At 37.0% G+C, this 9074-nt stretch overlaps 1 pseudogene; it reads left to right on the top strand.

Moving 5' to 3' along the window:
• The first annotated feature begins 4812 nt into the window (after window positions 1–4812).
• LOC114045389 lies at window positions 4813–5037 on the top strand (annotated as a pseudogene).
• Window positions 5038–9074: the final 4037 nt, after the last annotated feature.

Genomic DNA, 9074 nt, shown 5'->3' with positions numbered 1-9074 from the left:
TAGAACATGAGTTCAAATCCAATCCTTGATGCTTTCTATCTTTGTGACTTGGGACAAGTCACTTAACCTACATGAGCCTCAGTTTCTTTACCTGTAAAACTATAGTAGTGCTTTGAATTGCATTATCTGATTATTAGTGATGTCCATTTCATGTCTATTTTTACTAAGCTCTATATGTGTATGCTGCCTTCCTCCCTAGGATGACCTTCCTTAAGGATGGGGGGCTGCTATGCTTTTTCCTTGTTTCCCCAATGCCTAGTAGCATTTATAAATAAATGCTTACTGGAATTTAATCAGTCTATGGATTTCAGGGTCCTTCTAGTTTGCTATATTTATCTTAGATTCTTTAGATTCCACTTCACTTCAGAGCTGCTTTGGAATAATAGCCATTTAAAGGTAGAGCTGAAAGGGACCTTGGACCTAGAATGGAATTCTGTTTGAGCTGACTCTTCAATCTCACTATCCTAAAACCTGTCTCCTTGTCTATTGTATTAGCTAAGCCCTTGATGTTTGAGATTCTCATAGCCTCTGTTTTTTTTTTTTTCTTATTGAAGTTACCCTTGAGATGACTAAGGAAGGTCCTTCAGAGAGAACAGAACACAGTAAGTTTACATTCCATGTACCCATTTTGCATGTCTTTTCCCATTCCTGTACCTGTCATGTCTTCATCTGTACCTCTATCTGTTAAAATCTTTTTTTTAAAAAGACTCAGTTCTAGAGTCACCTCTTCCATGAAGCGGTCCTGATTTTCTTGGGTGAAAATTATCATACTTTGTTTTAAAATTCCTTTTTGCCTTTTATTTTTCTATCTTTTAGAATTTTATTGATATCTTTATTTTTTTAGTCTTTTATTTTTTCTAATTATATGTAAAGACAAAATTTAACATTCATCTGAAAATTTTGAAGGTGAACAATTTGATATATATATATATATATACACACTCACACATATGCATATTATATATATGATCATGTAAAACATATTTCCATAACAGTCATGTTGTAAAAGAAGAAACAAACCAAAAGAAAAAAAAATGAAAAAAAGAAGTGAAAATAGTACATTTCAACCTGCATTCAGACTCCACCAGTGATATCTCTAGGTTTTACATCACCTAAATTTTATTCCTACAGTCTTCCTACAAAGTCTTGTAACAAGGAATTAAAAAAAAAGAGAAAAGAAAAAAAGAAAAGGAGAAAGATTTCTTCAATATAACAATTTATCTCACTTATTTGTCCTAATTACACTCTGTATCATATTTATTTGATTATGTGATATTGGATCATAGGTCTAAAGCTGGAAGGTCATCTAGTCCAATCTCCTCATTTACAAATGAGGAAACAGAGGCCTAGAGAAGTTAAAGTACTTGCCCAAGTTGACAAAGATAGAAAGTATCCAAATTGAGATTTGAGCTCAGGTACCAAGGCAGGTAGGTAGCATAGGAGACAGAGGGCCAGGCCTGGAGTCAGGAAGACCTGAGTTCAAATCAGGCCTCAGACACTTACTAGGTGTGTGACCGTGGGCAAGTCACTTAACTTGTTTGCCTTGATTTCCTCATCTATAGAACAAGATGGAGAATTAAATGGCAAACCACTCCAATATCTTTGACAAGAAAACCCCAAATGGGGTCACAGAGTCATATATAGATCAACAACAATAACAACAACATCATCTGTGGCTTCAAGTTCTATGCTCTATCTATAAAAAAAAAAAAGAGCTTTATTCACAACAATCCCATGAGGTACACTCTATTATTATTATTATTATGCTCATTTTACAGATATGGAACCTGAGACTCAAAGAGGTTAAATAATGTGTTCAAGATCCTAGAACCAGTAAGCAGCAGATCATAAACTGAATCAGGGTCTTCTGATCCTAGGACCTGATCTGTAATGAGTGACTTCTGTATCTTTGTTAATTTTTTGTTAAAAAAAAAAAGCTAGTATTTTGAAGAAGTTTTATTTTGAAGTTTATAGCAATGATAAAATTATTCACAGACATCATGATTTGGACTTACTTCTTAGATTTGTGATAACTCTTAAAGGACTTTAGTAGTTTTTTTAAATAATATTTTATTTTCCCCAAGTTACATATAAAGATAATTTTTAACATTCATTTAAAAAAATTTTGAGTTCCAGATTTTCTTTCTCTTTCACTTAGCTCTTCCCCTCCCTGAAATGGACTTTGATATTTTTTCTTGAAACTTTCCAACATGGTAGAAAGAATGTTGGATTTGGAGTCAATTACTGCCTCAGACACTTGTTTAGTCATGTGATTGACTCTGGGCTTTACCTCTCATTTGCAAAATGGGGATAATAATACCTGGGGTACCCAGGGTTCTTATGAGGAAAGGACTTGGTGAATCTTAAAACACTACAGTCTGAATTATCACTGGGGAATGGTGCTGGTCTGAGTTGTGATAATGTTATATAATTGGCAATAGTATTCTAGACCTAGAAATGCTTTAGTCTAACCCCTTTCTTTTCTTCCTTTTATAGATGAGGAAACTGAGACCCAGAGAGGTCAAACAGTTGCGTAGTCAACCAACTTGTTGGTGCTACTGCTGAGTTGAGAATCCCCATCTGCTGACTCCTAGTCCAAACTCCTTCTATGCCAACTGCTGTCTGCTCTCTTCTTTTATCAGGTCATAGCTTTGTTAAACCTAACGCCATGATAAGGAAAGGGGCCAAACAGGACAATGCCCTGTTCCAAAGAAGTGAATCCTTTCATCTGTTGGAATATTTCAACTAAATTTAATTTGATAAGAATCTATTAAAAGCTTGCTATGTGTCAGCTATTGTGCTAGGCATTGGAGTACAGAGACAAAAATGAAAAAAAAAAATCCCTATCCTCAAGGAGCGTATATCCAGAGGGGAACAGGGGAGGTATTCATGGTACATAACATGAGCACGGATAAATCAGTACAAGATATGTACAAATACAACATGATAGAGCAGGAAACACTAACATTTAGGAGGATCAGGAAAGGGTTATTTTAAGAGGTGGCATTTTGTCTGAGCCTTAAATGGATCAAAGGATTCAACAATGAGGAAGAATAGAATAAAGCCTAGAAACAAGAGGTGTAGGATATGGTGAGTAGGAACAGTGAGTGGGCCGGTTTGGCTAGGACTTAGAGTACATGGGACAGAAAGTAAGTTAATATGTAATAATTAATTTCTTCTGCATAAGTCTTTAGAGGAAACACATTTTGAGTAAGTTAATTTGAGTGGATATCTTCCATTCAAAGATAGGGCTTGAAGGTGGGGGCTGACATTGAAAAGAATACGCTTTTGATAAAACAGGGACAATTTTGCACTCCTCATATGATTTTATATTGAACCAAACTACAAAAAACCTGGACCTTAATATAGCACTTAAAGGTTTACAAATGTTTGCTTTACATACCTTACCTCAGAGACATGGGTCACTGCTTTAAAGTTAAGAAAACTGAGCTTCAAAATGGTTAAGTGACATGGCCACACAACTACTAAATCAGATGTAGGATTTGGATCCAGGTCTCCTTGATGTCCTATTTCCTATTTCTCTAAAACCATTTTGTCTATGGTCTATTGTCCAGGCCCAGCACCCTACCCACTATTCCATATTGCCTCCTAGTTAGCCAGTTGTGTTCTGCTGTCCCTGGACCCTTAGATTAATGGCCTCTGACTCACAGAAATTTGCCCAGTTGTCTTTGTATGATAGTCCTCCATGGATGCAATGGACATTAAAGATCAGAATGACAGTCACAGGTATTTACATTTATCACAGGGTCATAGATTAGGCAACAGGAAAGGACTCTAGAAATTATTTTGACCAGGTCCCTTATTTTGTAGATGAAGAAACTGGAGTCTAGAAAGTTTAAATGAATTTCCCAAATTCATATAGATTATAAAATGGCAAAGGTAAAATTTAAACCCCAAATCTTGAATTCCATTTCAGTGTTCTTTCCACTATACCACCATCCTCCTATAGATTTATCCAGCCCTGAGGAACCTCATCATCAGGAACCTTGTCATCCTGCAAGATTTTATCACCCTTGGTACTGACACCTTACCAGTACCCTTTGCCCCTCTAATTGGATGTTGGAGCATAAGTTCCTCCCAAAACTTCTATTCCAGGCTAGCCATCTCTTCATTTTCTACCCAGCAGCACTCCTTTTGGACTTTCTTTATCACATCCCCCAGGTCCCCCTCTTCCCTATATTCTCCCCTCCACTTTTCAGTTTCTTTTTGTGTGCTATCTTCCCCTATTATATTGAAAGCTCCAGGAGTTGTGAACTGATCCAATCATTCTGGAGAGCAATTTGGAACTATGGCCAAAGGTCTATAAAACTGTGCATACCCTTTGACCCAGCAATAGCACTTCTAGGTCAGTATCCCAAAGAGATCATAAAAACAGGAAAAGAACCCACGTGTACAAAGCAGCTCTTTTTGTGGTGGGGAAGAATTGAAAATTGAGCAGATGCCCATCAGTTGGGGAATGGCTGAACAAGTTGTGGTATGTGAATGTAATGGAATACTATTGTGCTATAAGAAAGGATGAGTAGGTGGACTTTAGAAAAACCTGGAAAGACTTGTATGAACTGATGCTGAGTGAAGTGAGCAGAACCAAGAGAACGTTGTCTGCAGTAACAGCCACATTGTGAGATGACTGACTTTGATGGACTGAGCTCTTTTCAGCAATGCAAGGACCTAAGACAACTCCAAAAGACTCATGATGGAAAATGCTATCCAGGGGAGAAGGCGACTCGGCAGCCATATCTTCTTCCTCCATTGCGGCCTCCCCAGTGGTCGTCGCGGAGCCTCGGCAGTACCATGTTGGGGCAGCGCTTGCGCAGGTTCTCCACCTCCTTGATTCGCAGGAGCCACTATGAGGAGGGTCCGGGGAAGAACCTGCCGTTTTCAGTGGAAGACAAATGGCGGCTTCTGGCAATGATGACTGTATTCTTTGGATCTGGATTTGCCGCACCTTTCCTTATAGTAAGACATCAGCTGCTTAAGAAATAAGATTCTCCTATACAGAAATCAGACTTGAAGAACAACAACCACTTATAAAAGCAGTTTTGAAGAATGGAGTAAGCAAACTGTTTACCATAGTATATGTCTTTGTAAATAAATCTATTAAATGGAAAAAAAAAAGAAAATGCTATCCATATCCAGAAAAGAACCATAGAGTCTGAATGCAGAAGGAAGTATACTATTTGCTCTCCTTTTCTTTTGTTGTTTTGTTTTATTTCTTCTTTCTCGTGGTTCCTCCCGTTAGTTCTAATTCTTCTATATATCATGACTAAAATGAAAATATGTGTAAGATGAATGTATAAGTAGAGCCTATATCAGATTGCACACCGTCTTGAGGAGGGAAAAGTGGAGGGAGAGTGAGAAAATTTAAAACTCAAATCTTATGGAAGTGAATGTTGAAAACTAAAAATAAATAAATTATTGGGAAAAAAAAGAAAGTTCCTTGAGGTCAGGGACCGTACTTTTTATTTATTTATTTTTGTGTTTGTATCCCCAAGTTTCACACAGTGTCTGGCACATGGTAAGCACTTAATGTTTATTGACTGACTGATTATCTCACTATGCCACCTTCTATAGGCATCCTTTCCAAATCCCACTTAATGTTAGTGCACTTCTTCTCTTATTTCCAATTTATTCTTTACAAAGTTCATTTGCATTTAGTTGTTTGCATGTTATTAGATGGTAAACTCCTCAAACACAATGACTTTTTTTTTTATCTTTTCCTTGTGGCCCCAGTGCTTACCACAGTGCCTGGCACATAATATGCATTTAATAAATAACTGACTATTGACTAATTTACTATATCAAATATTATCTCTGGGCACTACCAACTGGTGAATAAAAAAAAGTTCAAAAAGTAGTGTTTGGAATTGTATAACAATTGAGTTTTAGGTAGTGTGGTCATAGCTTTTTTTTTCCTTTGAGTCTCAGCCAAAAATAAGAACCAAAAACATTTTAAAAATCCATGAGATGAGGTAAGCTTGAATACGCTGCCAGTTCAGTGGATATGTGATCTCACTGCGGTAGGTCCTCCCTCTGTTACAGACTAAAGTCTATCTATGCCTGTATTGGATATTCCTGTACTTCTATCACAGGGAGTCCACCTAATCTTCCTCTCCCTTTAGAAGGGCTCAGGGAAATTAAGACAGGCATTATGTTCCAGAGAGAGGCCACTTCAGAGAGAGTTTTCTGCTTCCATGGAATTTTAGGGCACCCACCTAGTAATGCTTCCTTTGTGATAAGAAGGAAAAAGCTGAGGGAATGGATTTTGTGTCCTAAGTGACAAAAAAGAAAAGTACAAGGTTGAGAGAAATAAGAGTGAACAAGGAAATACTGGATCATGCGTATATGAGAGTTCCAGAAATAGAAATGAAAAAAGTTAAAATAACCTTAGTTTAATGTGATAATGAAAATAACAGTTTTTTTTCCTACTCTAGGTGAAACTGTTTTAACTTTTAGCCTGCTTGCTGAATATTTATGGGTATAACTGTGTGTTCTTATGGATATGAGAGAGACAGACAGACAGAGACAGAGACAGAGTAAGAAAGAAAGAAAGAGATAGAGATAGAGACAGAGAGACAGAAACAGAAAGATGGACAGAGACAGGGAGAGACACACACAAAGCAGAGACAGACAGAGAGAATGAAGGAAAGTGGTTTACTGGAATGGTAAGTGCACTGGGTTTGAAATCAAGAATTCTGATGCTAGGCAAACTTAAGCAGACCCTTTTTAAGGCTTGGTTTCTTCATCTGCAAGATGAGCAAATCGAATTTGTTCTCTAAGGTTCCGTTTTGAGTCTATGAATACCAGATTGAGAGTAATGCTCACTTATAGCTTTCAGGGAAAAGGATTCAGACCATTCTGATCATGTTTATTTTTCATTTTTTTTCAACTCAGCAATATTGAAGTGACCCTAAATTTGCAAGAAGAGAAAAAAATAAATATTAGCTTCTGAAAAGCTTATTTTTACTGAAGAGTGAAATTGAGTCAGTGACATCCAGAATTCAGATGTAGCCAGAAACCTTCTTGGAATGACAAGTGAAGGCACTAGAGTTTCTGAATTGTACCTTCAGAGCCTACAGTTTTACTGATAAATCAAGGCTTGAAGAGCCAATGAAAGAAACCATGTAGCAACAGAAAGCAAAGAATCATATAGAAAAAAGGTTCTTTGGGCACAAAGAAAAAAATTGTTGGGAAGAGTTATGCACAAATTATAAGAGGTTTAAGAATGCACTAGGTTCCATTTTGGTCTAATGCACTGTGTTATTGAAAAAGGAATCTTCCTAGAACTGCTCTTTGCCTGTATGCTTTGACATTGTCCAGTCTGTTTTGAATACTAAATAAGACCTCAATTGCTTTAATATTGTCTTCTTGACTTCCTTCATCATGATTCTCATGGAAAAACTCTTTCATCACTATAAATCACCTTGCCCATTATGGAGCCTTGGCCCCGTGTTACATAAACACTGCGAGATCTTGGACAAAAGAGTTAAATGGATTCTTTTGGACATCCTTTGGGAGAGTTTATAATCTGCTAACATTTCCAGGCCACCTTTTCTTGCTCTAAATGTTTCTTTATTTCACTCTAATTATTTTTCCTATCACTTTGAAATTTTTGTTTTAAAAAAGAAGAAAGGAATAAGGGTCCCAGAAGCATATATTGAGAAAAGGCTTTTGCATTTTAAAACATAGCCAAGAACTCCCATCTTCCAAAAGGAAGTGAGAAGGGAAAGGACACAATAAGTAAGGTTCTCCTTGAATTTAAGTTTGAAGTCATTGAGCTTATTTCTTTTGAACCTTAAAGGAGAATTTAATTATGTTATGGTTAAGCAAAAGAATGCCATTTTATCACTTTGATCTTCCATAATGATTTCCAACCCTAACACTCATAAGCTTTTGTTAATGAAAAAAAGACTTAGCAATTTGTACCATCAAGTTGTAACTAAAGAGATATGAAAATTAATAGAAAGCAAATAGCAAATAGTTTACTCACAGGAGTATTCAGAGGCTCAAATAAGATAATAGATATTAAGTGCCATATAAATGCCAGTTGTTGTTGATGTTGTTGGTAGTAGTAGTGGTTGTGGTGGTGGTGGTGGTAATAATAGTAGTAGTGGTGGTGATAGTAGTAGTGGTGGTGGTAGTAGTAGTAGAAGTAGTAGTACTACTAGTAGTAGTAATAGTAGTATTAATGGTGGTAGTGGTAGTAGTTGTTGTCATCATCACAGTAGTAATAGTAGTAATAGTGGTGGTAGTAGCAGTGATAGTGATGGTAGTAGTGGTAGTAGTAGCAGTAGTCATCATCATAGTAGTAATAGTAGTAGTAATGGTAGCAGTAGTAATAGTAGTAGTAGGAGTAGTAGTAGGAGTAGTTGTAGCAGCAGCAGCAGTAGTAGTAGTAGTGCTAGTGGTGCTAGTGGTGCTGCTGGTGGTGGTAGTGATAGTAGTACTCAACTATAGTTGCCAGGTCTCTGGACTCAGGATGACTTTATTCCTTGAGCCTTCAACTGTTCTTTTGTTTAGCTCAAATAATATTTATAGAGTAATACAGAGGCATGCTAGTAAATATTTAACAATCTGATTCTCCAAGTGAAAAATGTATGCATACACACTTCTTAGTTTAATTTGCATTGTTAGTTTTTCTTAAGTCTCAGGAACTGCTAACTTCTGAGGTGTAAATGCTCACACTGAAAATTCAACAATTGGCTGATGGTTGGAGGTGGCTCTAGCAATATCCCTCAGTTTATAAAATATCTGTTTATTTACACAGGGATGAATGTGTGAACATCAATATGTTTTATACAAGTAAACAGAAGAAAAGGGGAAGTCAAGGCTGTCATTCAGTAGGAGCCAGCATTGCGGCCATCATGGAGAGAAGCCTGGTTTTGTAGTAAGACTTAGGTTCAAATCCAGCTCTGCCAGTGACCTAGGGAAGGTCTCAAGCTCTTTGGGATTGTTCCTTTATCCACATAATGATTGGGGCCGGCCTAGTTGGCCCCTAAAGCCTCTTCTAACTCTAAAGCACTACAATGTTAAGAGAGGCAGGTAAGGTCTGACAT

The sequence above is a fragment of the Vombatus ursinus genome, unplaced genomic scaffold (assembly GCF_900497805.2).
Source record: "Vombatus ursinus unplaced genomic scaffold, bare-nosed wombat genome assembly UNPS02000577.1, whole genome shotgun sequence".
Taxonomy (NCBI): Eukaryota; Metazoa; Chordata; class Mammalia; order Diprotodontia; family Vombatidae; genus Vombatus; species Vombatus ursinus.
Note: the sequence above shows the minus strand (reverse complement) of the source record. Positions and strands in the feature narration are given on the sequence as shown.